Here is a 20,964-nt window from a genome sequence, read left to right as displayed (position 1 = left end):
AAACATTTTCCCACGATTCTAACCTCTAGTCACCTTTCTGCGCAAGAGCTGTTTTCCTTCCTTCCCTGCATGAAATTTTTGCTGGCGTTTCTGCCCCCCGCCAAGCATGCCCGTATATTCATTTTCACTGTCAAGATGTCAGAGGCAATAAGCTCATTGTGAGCGCTTCTCCAGTAATACAAATTTTGTACACCACCTTGTGTATTATTGTAAATATACACCTTATGTCTGTTTGTTTTTCACACCATTGTTTAAATCTCCGCATTCCTTTTCAGGACACCGGCACTTTGTAATTTTAGTCCTCACGGCTGTCATAACACTTTTACACACAGACGCACTGAACACTTTCCCATGACTCGCCCACCCCAGGGCTATGGGACACCGGTGTTGGCCGGACTAGTCCGGTTGTAATCAGTGGTGGCGGGGCCCGACTCCGTGGCCCTGGTGGGGTCAATTAATATGCCTTCAGTGTGGGTGCTTAAAGTTTATATTATTCGTGACGCCACCTGTGGTTTGCGGCTATTAAGCCACCGCTGCGGTATGGGGCCTCCGGGGCTGATGGAATGGCAGCTTGGATGGTCCTGCTCCCCACAGGTGGAGCGGTGCCCCGGGGCAACTATTGGTGCTTGTCAGTGTCGGTGTAGCTGCGGTGTAGTGCAGGCCCGACAGGGCGGTGAAAGGACCGGACACAAACAACAGTCTCTTTCCCTTCTCCTCTTTTACTGGGTAAACGGTTAGTCCTGGGAGACCGTTACAAGTGGTAGAAGGCTCCGGCCAGCCTGGAAGTAACTGGGGTGCTCTTTTTGGCCAGCTGAGTATGAGGCCTACTCCCTATTCTTCCTTTGCTTTCATAGGACCCTGCACTCTGAATTAGCAATGGCACTCTTGCTGTTGGGACCGGTGGTACGTCCCTCTCCTTGTGTGGTAGGCTGCGAAGGCCCTCTCTGGTGCTTCTCTGCTGGGGTCCACACTGGGCCCTGGTGATGCAGCTGTACCTTCAGGTTGATTATGGGCCAGGGGCTTGCAGCTGCTCTCCTGCCCTTCGGATTCAGCTACCAGGGAAGGGTTTCACACCCTGGCAACCACAGACTCTGATGTCTAATTCTCTTATGTGCCTCTCTGCCAATCCTGCTTTACTGGGCCAAGCTATTCCAGCTCCAGGCCCCAGTCCACAGGAGCACAGCACTACTCTGCGTATTCACTCTTCCACTTCCCTAACAGACTGAATACTAACTCCTCCCTCAGGTCAGGCTTGAGGAATGCTCCCTGGAACTCCAGATTAAGAGCTCCCTCTGCTGGCCTGAGGGAGAAACTGCGTTGGATGTTGGTACTTACTGGCCAATGATTTCCCCAATTACCTCCAGGCTCAGCATTAACCCTTTGGAGGGGCAATGCTGTTGTGGCAACCATGTCCTGGGGTGCCACACTCCCCCTAAGTTAAAACCAGTACTCCCGGACTGAGGAAACAAAAATAAGAATATTTGAACATTTCATCCCATGGTGGGAGGCACATTACTTAAACGTTACAACTTAAATAACAACTATAATGAGTCTAGTGTGGCTCCCTGCCGGGTGTCCATTACACTGCTCCATGGGGGACCCGCCGCAATAAAACTCCCAACGTAGGCTCTGGGCGTGCGTCAGAGCATCGATGACCCCTTTGTATGCACGCCGGACGGGTTTTTTACTTCTGGGGTGTTGAGCACACTGGTGCTAACTATGTACAATTAAAGTGTTGGCCACCCATAGTCTAGTGGCCCAATTGTCCATTTACTTAATCACCTAAAATAAAAAGCATTTTCTACGAGACATTTTAAATAACTATATACACTCTGTTAGGTATTTTATTTTCTATGTTCTATACCTTGGAGGGGGCTGTCCCCGAGTGCTGCGTTGGGACCTGCGTAGCTCTGGTGTTTGTCCCTGACTACTTGGAGTGTCTGCTACCTCAGTGCTACTGGTAGGCCTAACCCTGATAGGTATGCGTGATGGTTGCCTACGGAGTCTTAGATTCGCCAAGGGTATGACAGGTTCACCACTGGCAGGGGGTTGATTCTCCTGTTCCACTCCTGGCGTGACACCTATTGTTGGGACCGACTTGTCTTTAGGTGGATCCGGGACCTCTTCTGCTGCTGGTTCGACCATTTGCGGGAATGTCAATAGTGGTACCACTATAGCATTATTTATTTGGGTCCATGTTTTGGGGAATTTTCCAAGTATTGTTTGGGTCATCTCTTCCTCTTTTTCTTGAATTTGGGGACTTTCTTGTACTTCTTCTACTTCCTTTTGGATTTTGCACTGTTCAGGGCACGCTTTCAAGCGGTCTCTAGAAACTGCTTGATAGGTTTTGCCTTCATCTTTGCTTATGAGACACACTTTACTATTGTCAAAATAGGAGGGAATAATGGTGTAGGGTTCATTCTCCCACTGATCATCTAATTTATGCGTTCTCCGCTTTTTCTTGAGGACCTGTTCTCCAGGTGCTAAGGGAGTGGCTGGGGCTGTTTGATTGTAGTTCTTTTCTTGTCTCATTCTGGCTTGGGACAGATTCTTTTCCACGCATTCCTGCACTTTGCGGTACTGTTGTTGTCGCTCTGTATCCCAATCTTCTATCTCTTGAACCGCTTCAGGTGACACAGTTCCCATTTCAAAGTCTACAGGTAACTTGCCAGGTCTTGCTCACATCAGGTAAGCAGGGCTGCAGTTGGTCGAGTTTACTGGGATATTATTGTACAAGTCCACTAGATCTGGTAACTTCTCTGGCCATTGGTTTCTTTCTTCCAGAGGTAGAGTCTTGAGCAAATCAATAACCACATGGTTCATTTTCTTGCACAATCCATTGGTTTGGGGGTGGTAGGGTGTTGTTCTTATTTTCTTACAGCCGTACATGTTACAGAACTCTTGGAACACTTCTGCCTCGAATGCAGGGCCTTGATCAGTCAGTACCCTTTCAGGATAACCGTGAGGTTGACAAAAGTATGCTTGAAATGCTCGAGCTGCTGTTCTGGCTGTCTGGTCTTTCACAGGCACTACTACCAGGAAACGAGAGTAATGGTCCACAATGGTGAGGGTGTAAACATAGCCTGACCGGGTTGGTGTTAACTTCACGTGGTCCAAGGCCACCAACTCTAGGGGCTGCTTCTAGACAATTGGCTGTAGGGGAGACCTCTGGCTGGTATCATCCTTCCGCCTCAGGTTACACGGACCACAGTCTCAGCACCACTTCTCGACTGCCTTTCTCATGTGAATCCAGTAGAACCGATTGCTGAGTAGGATCTCCAACTTCTTCCACCTGAAGTGTCCTGCTCTATCATGGTAAGCTGCTAGGACCATTGGAGCATCCCTCTGTGGGACCACTATCTGCCAGACGAGTTCATTCGTTCGCCAGTTGACATATCTCTTGCATAGCTTGCCTTTGTAGAGAAACAGTCGTCCCCTCTCCTTCCACAGCTGTTGGGCTTCTTGTGGAGCATCGGGACCAAGATTGGTTTCGGCTTGTGCCAGCTTTTCTTTAACTAATCGGACGGACGGGTCACTGTCCTGGGTTTCTTCCCATTTATGGTGGAGTAATGGGTTGATAGAAGCCACTTGCTGACTCGAGCGCTTTCCTCTTACAGCATGCTCACACTGGGAGACACCTTGTCCATGGAAAGCTGGTAACTCTATCTCTTCCAGTTCATCAAGGTCTTCTCCAGACTCGAGTAAGTGAGGCATTCTGGATAGCGCATCCGCATTGTTATTCTTCTTGCCAGCCCGGTACTTGATGGTAAAGTCAAAGTTGGACAGTCGAGCCATCCATCGCTGTTCTAGTGCACCTAGCTTAGCTGTTGCCAGGTGAGTCAACGGATTGTTGTCTGTGAAGATGGTAAACTTGGCCGACGCCAGATAGTGCTTGAAGCGTTCAGTCACTGCCCAGACAATAGCGAGGAACTCCAGCTTGAAGGAACTGTAGTTTTCTGGATTCCTTTCTTTGGAACGAAGCTTCCTATTGGCGTAAGCTATCACCTTCTCTCTGCCTCCCTGCACCTGGGACAGAACTGCTCCCAATCCCAAGTTGCTGGCATCTGTGTACAGTACAAACGGCTGGCTGTAGTCAGGGTAGGCCAGAATTTCTTCTCCAGTGAGAGCCCTTTTCAGCCGGACAAAGGATGCTTCTATTTGGCTGTTCTATTCAAATGGAGGGCTTTGCTTCTTAGCCTTCTTTGGCTGGCCCACCAGGAGATCTTGAAGAGGCGCTGCTATCTTTGTGAAACCATCAATGAACCTTCGGTAGTAGCCCACCAGCCCAAGGAACTGCTGCACCTCCTTTACCGTAATGGGTCTTGGTCAGTCCTTGATTACTGTGACTTTCTCTGGATCAGGTGCCACACCTTCTGCGCTGACCACATGACCCAGGTACTGTACCTTTGGCTTCAAGAGGTGACATTTGGACGGCTTTATCTTCAGGCCATACTCGAACAAGGACTCAAACATTTCTGCCAAGTGCCTCAGGTGGTCTTCATAGGTCTTCGAGTAGACTATGACGTCATCTAGGTACAATAGCACGGTTTCACAGTTGTAATGGCCCAAGCAGCACTCCATCAATCTCTGAAATGTTCCTGAGGCGTTGCAGAGCCCGAACGGCATACAATTGAACTCGCAGAGACCCACTGGTGTCGTGAATGCAGTCTTCTCCTTGTCTGCCTCTGCCAATACCCACTGGTGAGATGCAAGGTGGAGAAATAGTTAGCTGATTTTAAAGCTGCTAATCACTCTTCTATTCTGGGTAGTGGATAAGCATCTTTATGTGTAATGCGGTTAATTTGCCTGTAGTCAACACACATTCTCATTGTGCCATCTTTTTTCTTTACAAGCACTAGGGGAGCTGCCCAGGGCCTACAACTATCTCTAATAACCCCAGCCTCCTTCATTTTCCGTAACATTTCTTTGGCATGTTGATACTGTGCTTGGTTTACAGGGCGGTATCTCTCTTTAATGGGATGATGGTCACCAGTGGGGATTTGATGTTTAACCCCTTTTACCTGCCCAAAATCTAGGGGGTGTTTGCTGAAGACCCGCTCGTATTCCTGTACCACCCGGTAAACCCCATGCTTTTGGTGTGAGGGGGTGGAGTCGGTGCCCACATGTAATTTTTGGCACCAGTCCTCCAGCTGTCCCTTGGAGCCATTGTCTTCCGCCTGGTCGGACGGGATCAAGGGTTCCACTGCTTTGATGGTATTGTTACTGACAGTATACAGTTTTGCTACAGTGGCATACCGGGGCAATTTGGCCTCCTCCTCCCCACAATTCAGGATGCGGACGGGCACTCTTCCCTTGCGGACGTCTGCTACCCCTCTGGCTATCAGGACTCCAGGCCTACTGTCTGAATACACAGGTTCCACCAGGGCCTGGTAATCCTGACCTTTAAGGCCTATTGCTGCCCGACACCATATCAACATCTCACTTTTTGGGGCTATTGCAATGGGGAAGCGGTCACTTACCCTCACACTGCCAATTTCTCTTCCGGCCAGCTCTACCTGCTGCCTCCTCATCAGGGCTCTGATCTCCCTCTATAGGGCACGCTGCTGCCCGGAGCTGGCAGTTTCAGCCACCTGCTGCAACAAAATTATCACTTCGGCAAGACAATTTTCCATTACATTTGTACCAATGGTTAGCAGTGGGTTAGATTCATTGCAATCAATATCTACAATTATCCTCCCCTTTTTTTTTCATGGTTCCACCTCCCGTGTTGTGCATCTGGGCCCTGTTTCGCTGGCCCTCTTCCCCCTTCCCCACCTATCCATCCCCCTTCCCCCTCCCCCCCTTCCCCTCCTTGGCTCCCTCCTCCCCTACCCCCCTTTTCCCCCTTTTCCCCCTCCTCCCCCCCATTTTTCTAACTCATTCAGTGGTACGGACCCCGATCCACAATACTTTTTGACTGGTCATTTTCCATGCCACTGTGTGTTTGGGCATTTATCTTGTTATGAACACATTTATTTGTCTTTTTTGTTACATTGTTTTTAATTTTGCACATATTGTTCTTATTTTAATTGTATTCTTTTTCTTTGTGCATGATTTTTGTGTAGGTATTTTATTTCTGTGGAATTCATACTCCTCGTTATCCATTTATACTCTTCTTCCATTGGTGGACATCATGGAGAACATAGAAGCCTGGACTGACATACACTGGGACTCTGTACTTCTATTCAGTACATAGTACCTTGCGTCATGTAACTTTCCGGTGCCCCTATCCTTCACATTCCACTGCTTTGATTCCTTCATGTCTGGTGTTCGTGCACGTCTGCCGGTCAGCTGACTGCCGGGGGGGCGTTGCCTGACGTTGTCCACTTTGTGCACATGCGCGGGAGCTATGGAGACGTCCGCTCTTCCGCGCATGCGCACTGGCCACAGTGGCTCCTGTCCGCTCCGCCCCCCCTGCCTCCGCCCCCGGTGCATGCGCAATCTAGGACACCATCAGGCCATGATTAGAAACATATGTGCTTACCTTGTATATAGCTGCTAGCATCACTAGACACTCTATTCCCCTCGAAAAAGCGCATAGGCGAAATGGACGTTGGGACCGCTCTTCCGCCTGCCACGATTCCACCACCCCACCAGGTACACCTTGTCTTACTCTTCAGCTGCGCCAGCAACGCACAATTTCTGTGCAGTACTCCTGTTTGCTGGCACATTTCAGCTCTCCTCTCCCCTCCTCTAACCACTCTGCTCAGGTCTCCTTGTGCTGCTCAGGTGCTGCGCCCAGCCCTGCCTTCACCACCTCACCTTCTCTCCTATGACTCTTGTCTTAAGGGGGCTTTACACGCTACGACATCGCTAATGCGAACTCGTTGGGGTCACGGAATTGGTGACGCACATCCGGCCGTATTAGCGATGCCGTTGCGTGTGACACCGATGAGCGATTTTGCATCGTTGCAAAAATGTGCAAAATCGCTCATCGGTGACATGGGGGTCCATTGTCGATTATCGTTACTGCAGCAGTAACGATGTAGTTCGTCGCTCCTGCGGCAGCACACATCGCTATGTGTGACGCCGCAGGAACGAGGAAGCTCTCCTTACCTGCCTCCCGGCCGCTATGCGAAAGCAAGAAGGTAGGCGGGATGTTACGTCCCGCTCAGCTCCGCCCCTCCCCTGCTATTGGGCGGCCGTTCAGGGACGTCGCTGTGACGCCGCACGGACCGCCCCCTTAGAAAGGAGGCGGTTCACCGGTCACAGCGACGTCGCCGGGCAGGTAAGTATGTGTGATGGGTCTGGGCGATGTTGTGCAGCACGGGCAGCAATTTGCCTGTGTCGCGCAACAGATGGGCGTGGGTACCCACACTAGCGATATCGGGACCGATATCGCAGTGTGTAAAATAGCCTATATGGTTGTATATCTATCTCTACAATTTTCCTTCACCTCTGTACCTCTCTGCCCCACGACTAATCTAACTGCAGTTACATCTGAACTATTGACCATAGTACCACTTGGCTTCTTGACTATTTTATTACTAGTCAATTGTTCCTCCCATAATTACTAGTTTCTGCAACTTTCTACGCTCCTTATACCTCTCTGTTCACAACTATTCCTTGTATTGGTATATGGGAGCACCAGTGACAGTCCCTAGTTTCCAGTTGTTTTTTTTTTGTTTTGTTTTATATCCTTTGTTCACTATTTTCCCTTTGGCATTTCCTGTTTTATACAGGTTTATGCATCTGGACGGTATTTAACCCCTACCTTTTTTATTTTTATGGACTGCAACTGGTGCACCTGATACAATACCTTTCCTCCTCTTCTAGACAGGTTTTAGCACTTGGCGCATTCCTCTCAGCCACCGACTAGTGCATATGAGCTTTGTTTGTACTTTATTCATTTGTGGAGGGGTTGTACTTAGGTATTTACCTGCTGGGGTTTCATTCTGGGCCCATATTTTGACATACATTAATTGTATTATTCTCTTCCAATACTTCTATGGGCCCTAATTGTCCTTATTGGCGGCTTGGATTTTTTTATCATTTGTGTTCTACATGTTTTGTACCTATCTGCGACCTTATGACCTCATGCCTTCTACCTCATTCGATCATGCAAATTTGTGTGACTATTTATGCTTCAACATATTCTTAATATTGTTGTTAATAAAACTATAATACTTTTTGCATTCAATTTTGTGCCGATTTTTCTTTCAGGCACCGTCCCTGTGGGAATCTTTGAATGGCTTCCCTCAGTGCATACATAAATTAGCCATGTATTTCTTGTTTACCATTATCATCCCCTGATATGGCAATTCTACCCGCCCCACTTTAATGGTTACTTCCTTATACCCAATCTGAGGCAAGGGCTGACCATTACTGGCCACAATTGTTAAATCATCATCTGGGCCACGGTCAATGTCTGAATCAGCCCAATATCTTTTGTACAGTTTATAAGGGATGGTCGTTACCTGGGACCCTGTATCCAGGAGGGCAGTCAAAGGGATCCCATCCAGCACAATAGGAAGGACCGGTCGTCCTCCCACATACTTGCTGCGACAGGGAGTTGAGCCGGGCTTTCTTACACCTGGGGGTTGGCTCCTGGCCCCAGGGTCGGCCCGTTTAAAGGACAGTGCCTTGCTAAGTGGCCCGCCTGGCTGCAGCGGCGGCAGATCGGTTGTCCAGCAGAATCATACTGGTCTGTGTCTTTTCCTTGGGTCGGCGGGATCCTCCTCTGTCGCATCCATGGGACGTCATCTGGACTGGAGGCCAACTCGATTCTCGCCGGCGGTGGGGTCACTTGTAGAGACTGCACGGTCTTTGCAAGGGCAGCCACAGTCTAGGTCAGTTCCTGGACCTGTTGTCTGAGCTCGGCAGCAGGATCTTTATCCAGGGACTGCGCCTCGGCCTCTGCAGTTGCTCGGGTTGCAGGCACTACCTCCGGGTACGTGAAAGCAAGTTGCCGGAGGGGTGCTGGGTCATTTGGTGTAGATTCCCTCAGTACCCGAATGGCCTGGTCCTTAAACTTTGCAAAGTCCACAGCAGGGTTCTGCAGGACCATGATACGCAGCTGTGTCCTGTGGGCGTCTGACAGGAGCCCTTCTATGAACTGCTCAGTCAGGAGTTTGTCTTTTTCACATATATTCTCTGGGTCCACCTGTTTAATTGCTCTCAGGGCCTCTTGCAGGTTTAAGGCATAGTCCCGTATGCTGTCTTTAGCCCTTTGTTTGCACCCAAAGAATTTCATTTTGATTTCTGCTGCAGTGCGGGTGTCAAAAGTACTATTTAACTTGGCCAGTATCTGGGTGACTGTCCCTTTATCAGTGTCAGGCCAAGACTGTACTTCACGCTGGGCTGCGCCAGCTAACTGTCCTATTATTATGCCCACTTTCTGGCTCTCAGTCAGAGGGTACACTTTAAACAAACTGTGCTGTCTTTCTCTGAAGTCGCTCAGGGTATGTGACTCCAGTCAGCCAGTCTGCTCCCGGAAGGTATGGCATGGTAAGCGGCATTACAGGCGCTGCAGAGGGGGCTGGGGCGACAACGACTGGGAGTGCATTGGCCGGTGCCACAACGTCTTGGGCTACAGCACCCACCTGCCCTTCCTCGGCGTCGGACATCTTTCTTCCCCCTTACTGGACCTTACTAGGCTCCGCTCTCTTTTCAAAATCTCTTCAGAGTCGCGCGGGGTTAACGGTTCTCTGCTCTGCTGGCGCGCTCTCTTCGCGCTCTTTTTCGGGCACGCCCCCCTTCTTCCTGCGCTCAGCAGTGCTAATGGCGGCGGCAATTTTTAACACAACACACAGTCTTTTCAGGCGCACAGTACCCGGTGGGTCCGGGCACGAGATCCTGTTCGTGACGCCAAAGTTGACTCGCCCACCCCAGGGCTATGGGACACCTGGTGTCGGGCCGGACTAGTCCGGGGGTAGTCAGTGGTGGTGGGGCCTGACTCCGTGGCCCTGGTGGGGTCAATTAATATGGCTTCAGTGGGGGTGCTTAAAGTTTATATTATTCATGACGCCACCTGTGGTTTGCGGCTATTCAGCAGCCGCTGCGGTATGGGCCCTCCGGGGCTGATGGAATGGCAGCTTGGATGATCCTGCTCCCCACAGGTGCCCCGGGGCAACTATTGGTACTTGTAAGTGTCGGTGTAGCTGCGGTGTAGTGCAGGGCCGACAGGGCGGTGAAAGGACCGGACACAAACAACAGTCTCTTTACCTTCTGCTCTTTTACTGGGTAAACGGTTAGTCCTGGGAGACTGTTACAGGTGGTAGAAGGCTCCGGCCGGCCTGGAAGTAACTGGGGTGCTCTTTTTGGCCAGCTGAGTATGAGGCCTACTCCCTGTTCTTCCTTTGCTTTCATAGGACCCTGTACTCTGAAATAGCAATGGCACTCTTGCTGTTGGGACCGGTGGTACGTCCCTCTCCCTGTGTGGTAGGCTGCGCAGGCCCTCTCTGGTGCTTCTCTGCTGGGGTCCACACCGGGCCCTGGTGATGCAGCTGTACCTTCAGGTTGCTTATGGGCCAGGGGCTTGCAGCTCTCCTGCCCTTCGGATTCGGCTACCAGGAAAGGGTTTCACACCCTGGCAACCACAGACTCCGATGTCTAATTCTCTTCTGTGCCTCTCTGCCAATCCTGCTTTACTGGGCCAAGCTATTCCAGCTCCAGGCCCCAGTCCACAGGACAGCACTACTCTGCGTATTCCATCTTCCTCTTCCCTAACAGACTGAACACTAACTCCTCCCTCAGGTCAGGCTTGAGGAATGCTCCCTGGAACTCCAGGTTCAGAGCTCCCTCTGCTGGCCTGAGGGAGAAACTGCGTTGGATGTTGGTACTTACTGGCCAATGATTTCCCCAATTACCTCCAGACTCAGCATTAACCCTTTGGAGGGGCAATGCTGTTGTGGCAACCAGGTCCTGGGGCGCCACACCCACGCCTTTCAACCCATTTACCCCTTGCGCAGGCGTATTAAACATTTTCCCACGGTTCTAACCTCTAGTCACCTTTCTGCGCAAGCGCTGTTTTTCTTTTCTTCCATGCATGAAATCCTTTGCTGGCGCTTCTGTCCCCCGCCAAGCATCCCGGTATATTTAGTTCCACTGTCAAGTTGTCAGAGGCAGTAAGCTCATTGTGAGCGCTGCTTCTTTCCTCCCCCCCTTCCCTTTTGTTTGTTATTTATTTTCATATATATTTTTTTTTTCCATTTTTTCGTACTTATGTACACTGACACAATTCCTTCCAGTTCTCCAATTTTCCTTGCGCTATGCTAACGCATCTGCGAACGTTTTTAATTTTTGTTTTTCTACATCTTCACACATAACTCTATTATCAGTATATACTGTTATACATCATTTTTATTTATTTTTACTTTCTTTTATGACACACAAACCTTTATCATTTTATTATGTTTAATTATATATTGAACACTTCAAACACAATTTTTCTTTTTCCATTTTTTTCTTTTTCTTTTTCCTTTTTTTTCTCTCTTTTTTTCTTCCTTTTTTCTGTTTGTCAATGTGGCAACTTTATCCACCGATGCACGTGTCTATGAGTCACGAAGGGGTGGATGACGTAATTGCTGAATACGTGGCTGCATTCTAACACATATATAGGAGCTCAGGGCTTCTTGTTTGTTATAGTCTTTCTCTGTACATTGTCCTGATGATGAGGAAGGATGTGTCCTTGAAATGCGTAGACCTGTGTAAAAAAATAAAGAAAGAGTTTTACTAAAAAGCATCTGGATTCCCTGTGGCTTGGCGCGGTATTTCAAACCTGCTTTCTCCTGTACCTCTTGGATTATCTCTACACTGAGGGACCGCTGCCTTCCACATTTACTACGTGCCTTCATAGGGGTTGTGACTTGCACAACCCCATCAGGTGAGTGTTCTAACCCACACTTGCCCCCACGTGTCATACCGGGTAAAACCCTATTTGCGCCTTTTCTTTCCACAGTTATTCTCAAGATGGTATAGAGACAGCTTCCGCTGATCAAGGTCCACTGTGCGGTGTAGGGGACCGCTGCTACTGTGAAAGAGTGAGCAGGTTGCTGCTGACGATCGTCTGCTACGTCACAGGCGATCTGCAAACATCGGCTCGCCCTAACCCATGAGGGTTGTATGGAACGGGGCTCACAGCTTGGTGTACTTGTTGCACGATGAAGCACAGTGGTGCCCACGCACGTGTGCCCAAACGGAAGTCACGTAAATGTGGCACGAGGGCAGCACAGCGGTGCCCACGCACGTGTGCTTCAACAACAAGGTGAGTCCGGAGGAGTTCCAAGGAGCTCACCGAGGGCAGGAACATGGCCTGCAAACAAGGCACTGCCTGGGCAGTAAGAGCCAAGCCCACAAGTAGACAAAATGACTGAACAGTGGCGTAGCAGCAAGCTGCCAGTCATCTAACAATAGAGAATGGTCGCGCACTGCCATATTGGCAAGCAGAGCTTTTAAGGAGGCGCTGCTCCATCTAAAGGCAGGCGCGAGGTGGTGACAATAGACTTGGCCCAATCAGGGTCCACGATGTCCCAGCACGGCCAGTCAGGGTTCACCACGTCATCAGCCTCACTGATGTCAAAGCAATCGGCTTGTGGCGCGTCATCAAGCCGTGTGACGTCAGTGGGAGAATCAAAACATGCCACGTGGTGCACATGCGCACCTTCCCGCCTCTGGGACATAGAAGCGGGATCCGCGATTTCACAATGTGCAGGGATAACGGAACTAGAGATGAGCGAACCGGTCACGGTTCGGCTCGAGCTTGGTTCGTCGAATGGAGGTCTAGTTCGAGTTCTGTTCGGCGAACCAGTTCGGCGAACTGCTCGAACCCATAGGAAACAATGGGAGGCAATCACAAACACATAAAAACACCTAGAAAACACCCTGAAAGGTGTCCAAAAGGTGACAAACAACTCACAACACAACACAAACACATGGGAAAGTGACAAGGACATATACTCAAGCGAAAACAAAAGAGCTGGACAAGGAAAAAGAGGAGGAGACAAAGATATAGGCATGGCATGCCCTTCTAAAATCATGTAAAACACCGCAAGGTTACTCCAAGCGGAGTCTCCCTTTTTTCCAAAAATTGGGCCACACAGACACCACTTCAGTGGCACCACTTGTGCCCCAGTTGTACACTTCACAGGTAGATTTTCATCAAGAACATTCAAATTACGCCAACCTTAACTGTCCCCAGGATGACACCGGGGTAGGTAGCAAAGTCTTTGCTGAACCATGACTTGTTCATCTTGGCTCCTTTTAAAAAACACAGCAAGCAAGGGTTACTCCAAGCGGATTCTCCCTTTTTTCCAAAAATTGGGCCACACACACACCCACCCCTTCAGTGGCAGCACGTGTGCCCCAGTTGTACACTTCACAGGTAGATTTGCATCAAGCACATTCAAAAATACCCCATCCTTAACCGTCCCCAGGATGACACCGGGGTAGGTAGCAAAGTCTTTCCTGATCCCAGCTCTCTTCATCTTGGATCATTTTTAAAAACACTGTAAGCTAGGGTTACTCCAAGCGGAGTCTCCCTTTTTTCCAAAACTGGGCCCCACACACACCCACCCCTTCAGTGGCAGCACTTGTTCCCCAGTTGTACACTTCACAGCTAGATTTGCATCAAGCACATTAAAAATCCACAAGCATTTACTCTCCCCAGGATGACACAGGGGTAGTAAATTCCTTTTGGATCCATGACTTGTTCATTTTGATGAACGTTTGTCTGTCCACATTGTCACTGTACAGACGCGTGCGCTTATCTGTCAGCACACACCCAGCAGCACTGAAGACATGTTCAGAGACAACGCTGGCAGCTGGACACAACAAAATCTCCAAGGCGTAAGTGGAAAGCTCTGGCCATTTTTCAAGATTTGAAGCCCAAAATGAGCAAGGCTCCATTTGCAAAGTCATGGCATCGATGTTCATTTGGAGATACTCCTGTATCATCCTCTCCAGCCACTGACTATGTGTCAGACTTGTTGTCTCTGGTGGCCTTGCAAAGGATGGTCTAAAAAATTATGAAAAGATTCAATAAAATTGCTGTTACCAGCACCAGATACGGTGCTACTGGTATGGGTAGACTGTTGAAGATGACAAGACCGTCCCATGTTTGTCAAGTTACAACTGGGAGATTCACTCCCTGCACCACGGTTGTTTGGTGGAAAATTTGGACTTGTACCGGGGATCTAATAGTGTGGCAAGCCAGTAGTCATCATCACTTCTAATTTTAACAATACGAGGGTCATGTTGGAGGTAGTGCAGCAAGAAGGCGCTCATGTGTCTTGCGCAGCCATGCGGACCAAGTCCACACTGTGTTTGTGGCATAGAGGTGCTAACCGTTCTTTCTTCCTCTGACATCTCTCCCCAACCTTTTTCAACATAAATTTGACCAAAGTCTCCCTCATCCGCTGAGTCTTCCGTGTCCATGGACAGTTCGTCCTCCATTTCTTCATGTTCTCCTGCACCTAGCTCAACATTTCGCCTGCTACTATGCGCCCTTGTTGATCCCTGTCCCCCATGGTCCCATACCTGCCGCGTTGGTGATGATGAACGTCTGGACCTTGGTGATGTTGTTGTGTCTTGCGCATATGACTCCTCCTGTAGTTCCTCCCCTTCCTGTTGTCCCACCCCCTGACTCCAAATAGTGTTTAGTGTGTGCTCCAGCATGTAAATGACTGGAATTGTCATGCTGATAATGGCATTGTCAGCGCTAAACATATTCGTCGCCATGTCGAAACTGTGCAGAAGGGTGCATAGGTCCTTGATCTGAGACCACTCCATCAGGGTGATCTGCCCCACCTCTGCATCTCATTGGCCCAGGCCATACGTCATGACGTATTGCACCAGAACTCGACGGTGCTGCCACAGTCGCTGTAACATGTGGAGAGTCGAATTCCAGCGTGTCGGCACATCGCATTTCAGGGGATGAACCGGCAGGCCGAAAGACTTTGGAGCGATGCAAGTCGCTCAGCAGAGGTGATTGAACGGCGGAAGTGAGCAGACAGTTTTTGTGCCCTGTTCAGAAGGCCATCCAGGCCGGGATAGTGTGTTAAAAATTGCTGGACAACAAGGTTCAACACGTGAGCCATACAAGGCACGTGTGTCACCTTGCCCAGGCGAAGGGCCGCACCCAGGTTTGCAGCATTGTCGCACACAGCCGTACCAGGCTGCAGGTTGAGTGGAGACAACCATTTATTAAACTCAGTCTCCAGAGCTGCCCACAACTCAGCCGCTGTGTGACTCTTATTTCCAAGACATTTCAAGCTAAAGACCGCCTGATGCCGTTGCGTTCTGCTGCCAGCATAGTAATGAGGGGTGTGTGATTCCTTCTGCGCAGTTACAATGCTGGTGGCCTGACCAGGCAGGCTTGGGGCAGAGGTGGAGGACCCAGACGAGGTGGAGGAGGCAGAAGCAGTGGTGAAACTTGGACAGACAGAGGATTGACACACAAGTCGTGGGGACGGCAAGACTGTGCAGCAGACCCTTCACCATCTATCACCATAGTTACTCAGTGCCCAGTCAGCGACATGTAACATCCCTGTCCATGCTTACTGGTCCAAGTATCGGTGGTGAAATGCACCCGTTCACACACAGAGTTTCTCAAGGAAGCGGTGATGTCGTGTGCGACATGTTGGTGTAGCGCAGGTACACCTTTCTTAGAGAAGTAGTGGCGTCTGGGCATCTGGTACTGGGGCACAGCAACAGACATAAGGTCTCTAAAATCCTGTGTGTCCACAAGGCGGAAAGGCAGCATTTCGGTAGCCAAGAGCTTACAGAGGGATAAAGTCAACCTCTTAGCTTTGTCATGGGTCACAGGAAATGGCCTTTTATTTGTCCACATCTGAGGGACAGAGATCTGGCTGCTGTGTGGAGACGGTGGTGAGTAGGGTGTCCGTGAAAAAATGCAGGTTTGTGAGGAAAATGCAGGTGTAGACATGATGTTGCCTTCATCCAACGTTGATGCTATCGATGTCTGAGAGAGCTGTACACACGCACTTGTTTCCCCTTCCAAACCAAATGACGACCTACCAAGCAAACTGCCTGTTGCGGTTACAGTGGTGGAAGTTGTGCGTGGAAAACCAGGTGTGACAGCTGTCCCCACAGTCCTAGAAGATGAAGAGTGCGCGGATGCACTTGAAGGGGCAGGCAGTGGATGATTCGCTCCGCTAGACCGCATTGCAGCATGGTGAGCTTCCCACTGGGACATATGATATTTATTCATGTGACGATTCATGGAAGAAGTTGTCAAACTCCTGAGGTTTTGCCCTCTACTAACAGAATCATGACAAATTTTACATATCACATGATTTGGGCGATCTTTTTCTATGTCAAAAAAGGTCCAGGCTAAGCAAGGCTTAGAGGGCATGCGACCTGCTGAGCCCCCCCGACTAGTGCTCAGAGGCAGAGTGGTGGCTGAGGATGCAGCTGTAGACGTGCTACCAGTACTACTCCTCTGTCCAGGAAAGCGCAAGGTAACTTCGTCGTCAGTAGCATCCTCCTTCACCGCCTCTGTTGACCTCCTCGAGTTCCTGACTGTGGGTTGACAGTAGGTGGGATCTAGAACTTCCTCATCAAGCGTTGTGATTGCACTCCCCTCACCCTCAGACCGAGCCTCTTCCTGACGTGAACCAATATTTAAGTTGTCATCCCAATCTGGTATCTGCGTCTCATCGTCATCAGTATGTTCCTCATTGTCTATAACAACAGGTGTTACAGTTTGTGAATAAGGGTCAGCATTATGCTCAAAAACTTGGTCCTCAAGCCCTGAATCAGAGTCACAAAGGTTCTTGGCATCACTGCAGACCATTTTCTGGTCTGTACTCACTGTAGCTTGGGAGCAGACCTCTGATTCCGAAGCTATAGTGTGACTGAACAGCTCTGCAGACTCAGCCATCTCAGTTCCACCATACTGTGCAGGGCGGATGGAGACTTCAGAGCTGGGAGAAAGCAAGTGTGATTGGGAGGACTGGTGTTTTTTTGGATGCGGTAGTTGAGGTGGCGGAGAGGGCATTTGTTGGACCACTTGAGATCCATTCAAGCATTTTCTTTTTTTGGCCATCATCTACCTTTGTTCCAGTTGTTCGTGTCCGTAAAAAAGGGAGCACATCGGATTGTCCACGGTAAGTAGTAGACATCTTACTTTTGCTGGAAGATGGTCTATCCTCAGCAGATGTTAATGGAGCTTTGCCACCTTCCCCACGAACAAACCCTTTTTTTCCTTTTCCAACACGCCTCTTCCCCTTTCCACCAGCATATGTCATTGTGCCACTCATTTTGATTGCGACAAGATTGTGCACTTAAAATGTGGTAGTAAAAATTAAAAGGTGGTGTAGACTGCAGCGGTGGTCTATCTTTATTAACAGCAGAATAAACAACAATAACTATCCCTGACAATGCAACTACGGCCCTTAAACTGGTAGCATAGTTTGCTATTAGAATGGCTTAGTAACAATGAGTTTGACTGTGCAATGCAGAGGTGCTGCAAATAGCTTTGCACCAGTGGGACAATAATGGAAGTCAAACAGCCACTTTTAGGATGCCACTAAGTTTACTCAGTGTTTAGTAGTATAATGGCTTAGTAACAATGAGCATGAGTGTGCAATGCAGTGGTGCTGCAAATAGATTTGCACTAGGGGGACACTAATGGAAGTCTAACAGCCACTTTTAGGATGCCACTAAGTTTACTCAGTGTTTGCTAGTATAATGGCTTAGTAACAATGAGATTGAGTGTGCAATGCAGTGGTGATGCAAATAGATTTGCACTAGTGGGACACTAATGGAAGTCCAACAGCCACTTTTAGGATGCCACTAAGTTTACTCAGTGTTTGCTAGTATAATTGTGGCGCCCTGGGCAAGCCAGGACGTCACAAGCACTACACTAACACAACTCACACTCCCGGTCAGGCACACCAAAGTCAGACAAAAACCCTTGTTGCCTCCCTCCAGGGGCTGATGCTCACACCAGGGGGTGGGCCAGGCGGTTGGTCCCGCCCACCGAGGAGTGCACAGTCCTGGAGGCGGGAAAAAGAAGGAGTTGAGTTTTAGAGTTTGACGTGGAAGGAGTGAAGTGGTAGAGGAGCAGACAGAAAGTGGTCCGGGTGTGTGGCCCGGACGAAACAGCAAGGTTGGCAGACGGTGGTGACCGTCTGCAGGAGAGGCCGATTGCAGTGAGCCGTAAGGACCGTGGACGGGCGGTGGCCCGGCGGTACCGGACCGGTACGCAAAGAGAAGCCAGCACCATCCGGCAGGGGCTTACGGACCCCGACAAGGCTAGGAGTCGCCGTGCAATTTGTCAGATCCGTTAGCGAAGGGAACTTCCTAGGTTTCCCAGCAACCAAGTCTCGACAGAAGGCAACAGTCCAACCGTTAGAGGGAAACACACTCACCGCCAAGGCTAAAGTTCCCAGGGCCAGAGCCTGCGGGCAAAAGGGGCTCCTTCAGCAACCTTAAAGCTGGAGGAGCGGGTTACCGGATGGAACCCATTGGAACCGTCTACACTACACACGTGCAGGGAAAGGCAGTCACCATCAACCTGCCGGGAGAAACAACACCGCAGCCATCTGTGGGACCCGTCCATCCAGCCATTTGTTTTACCGGAGACTCTGTGTTTATCATTGGCTGAGTGAGTACCACCGCGCCGTGCGGCACAGCGCTGCCCCCGCGACCCTGCACCTCACCAGGCCCCGTAACCCGCCTGCCATCCATCCCTACTCCATCACCGGGCCCCGGGACAACCAACCCCCTACCCACGGAGGGGAGAACTAACATCCAGGCTGCTCCCTGCCATCGCTCCCGGGATCCCCGTCCAGAGCAGCGGTGGTGTCACCAACCTCACCACAACCGTGGGTGGCGTCACGGATAATATCAAATCCCCACAATCAAACCCCCCTTTTCACTCATGGGCAAGGAGCGCCGCTCGAGTCCCCGGGATCCGGCCCACTGCTTGAGCCACCACCGAGCAGCAGCAGCGGCCAGACCCGAGCAGTGGGAGAGCGCAGTGTCCCCTCCTCCGCCCGCGACATAATGGCTTAGTAACAATGAGTTTGAGTGTGCAATGCAGAGGTGCTGCAAATAGCTTTGCACTAGTGGGACACTAATGGAAGTCCAACAGCCACTTTTAGGATGCCACTAAGTTTACTCAGTCAGAAAGAATTGGAAACAGGAGTTTTAGGGCTGAATGTAAAATATAACAACTTTATTGGCTATGAAAAAGTTAAAAAAATTTCAGTTTATATAATTACAACATCAAGGTGCAAAGAGATGGGTGAAAACCCACATGCTAGTGAGAAAGCCCAAGCAGAAACACCCAAGGAATGGGAAGTCCAGAAAAAAAGATTTAATAAAAAGGTATAATCCTATAATAGCTGACAAGAAATGACCACTCAATGCAAATTCTGAAGGATAATAGGTAGATTAAGTTACCACTGACCACTGTCAGACTATTTCTATGCAGAAGGCAGCAGAGTGAGTCAGCATAGGGTTGTAAATAATGAGGTCCTAGGACTTACACATGGCTAGGGTGGTTGTCTAGACGTCTCACAGCAGCATAAGGTCCCTTAGGAGGCCCTGACGAACCCTGCCAGGCCCTCCCAGAACACAGGGACAAGGACATTATCCGGCCAGTCCAGCTCTGCGGTGAGTGTCCTGAAGCGCACCGCAAAGTCCCCGACCGAAGCGGACCCTTGCCGAAGTCGTAGGAGCCGCAGTGCGGAGTCGTGGGTGACTTGAGGCCCGAGGAACACCATTCTCATCGCCCCAAGATAAGCCACAAGGTTATTCACCACCCGATCTCCGCGCTCCCACAAGGGCGTGGACCACTTCAGCGCTCTCCCTGTGAGCAGGGACTGGACGAAGGCTACCTTCGCCCTCACAGTAGCATAATGAGTTGCGGATAGCTCCAAGTAGGTAATAACCTGATTTATAAAACCACGGCACTCGGAGTTGTCCCCGCTAAAGCACTCTGGAAGCACAAGGCGAGGTGAACTTCCGCCCAATGCCACAGCCTAAGTAGCCGCCTGGGTGGCGACTGTCGCCAGAGCAGCCTTATTGGAGGAGGACTGCTCTACTGCTGCCAACCGTGACTACAAATGCTGCACATAACGCAGCAACTGCTGATGCTCTTCCGCCATAGCCAGGCCTTTGGCGCGACTGTAATGTTATGCGGGGGACCCGGGGAAGCGTGCCAAGATGGTATAGAGACAGCTTCCGCTGGTCAAGGTCCACTGTGCGGTGTAGGGGACCGCTGCTACGGTGAAAGAGAGAGTGGGTTGCTGCTGATGATCGTCTGCTACGTCACATGCTATCTGAATAAACCGGCACGCCCTAACCCGTGAGGGTTGTATGGAACGGGGCTCACAGCTCGGTGTACTTGTTGCACGAGAAAGCACAGTGGTGCACATGCACATGTGCCCAAATGGAAGTTACGGAAACGTGGCACGAGGGCAGCACAGCTGTGCCAATGCACTTGTGCTTCAACAACAAGGTAAGTCCTGAGGAGCTCACCGAGGGCAGGAACATGGCCTGCAAACAAGGCACTGCCTGGGCAGTAAGGGCCAAGTGAAAGAAAGAAAGAAAGAAAGAAAGAAAGAAAGAAAGAAAGAAAGAAAGAAAGAAAGAAAGAAAGAAAGAAAGAAAGAAAGAAAGAAAGAAAGAAAGAAAGAAAGAAAGAAAGAAAGAAAGAAAGAAAGAAAGAAAGAAAGAAAGAAAGAAAGAAAGAAAGAAAGAAAGAAAGAAAGAAAGAAAGAAAGAAAGAAAGAAAGAAAGACGAGCTCTTCCTGGAAAGCGGGGATTTCTTGGTGACCTGAACTCCTTTAACTTTGCGCAGTGGCAGTATCGTAGCCCATGAGGTTTAACCGAGGCGTGATTATTGCTAATTGAAAACTTTTCCCAATACCCCGCCATGATGACTTGAAATACAGTCAGCATTGGCAATTTTTGTTGGTCTCTCAGGAGGCTTAATTCATGGTATGCAAATGACAGAAAATTAGCTCCTCCCAGTGGTGGAAAATAACTCTTGCT

The 20,964-nt window shown here is 49.8% G+C and overlaps 1 non-coding gene across 1 annotated transcript; it reads left to right on the top strand.

Annotated features, from left to right (window-relative positions):
- Positions 1–20,758: 20,758 nt before the first annotated feature.
- On the top strand, positions 20,759–20,899 carry LOC142305231 (U4 spliceosomal RNA). Its single transcript, XR_012753856.1, has one exon. It is a non-coding gene; the product is annotated as a U4 spliceosomal RNA (small nuclear RNA).
- The last annotated feature ends 65 nt before the right edge of the window (positions 20,900–20,964 follow it).

The sequence above is a fragment of the Anomaloglossus baeobatrachus genome, chromosome 4 (assembly GCF_048569485.1).
Source record: "Anomaloglossus baeobatrachus isolate aAnoBae1 chromosome 4, aAnoBae1.hap1, whole genome shotgun sequence".
NCBI classification, from domain to species: Eukaryota; Metazoa; Chordata; class Amphibia; order Anura; family Aromobatidae; genus Anomaloglossus; species Anomaloglossus baeobatrachus.
The sequence above is the reverse complement of the archived record's forward strand: the minus strand, read 5'-3'. Positions and strand labels throughout refer to the sequence as shown.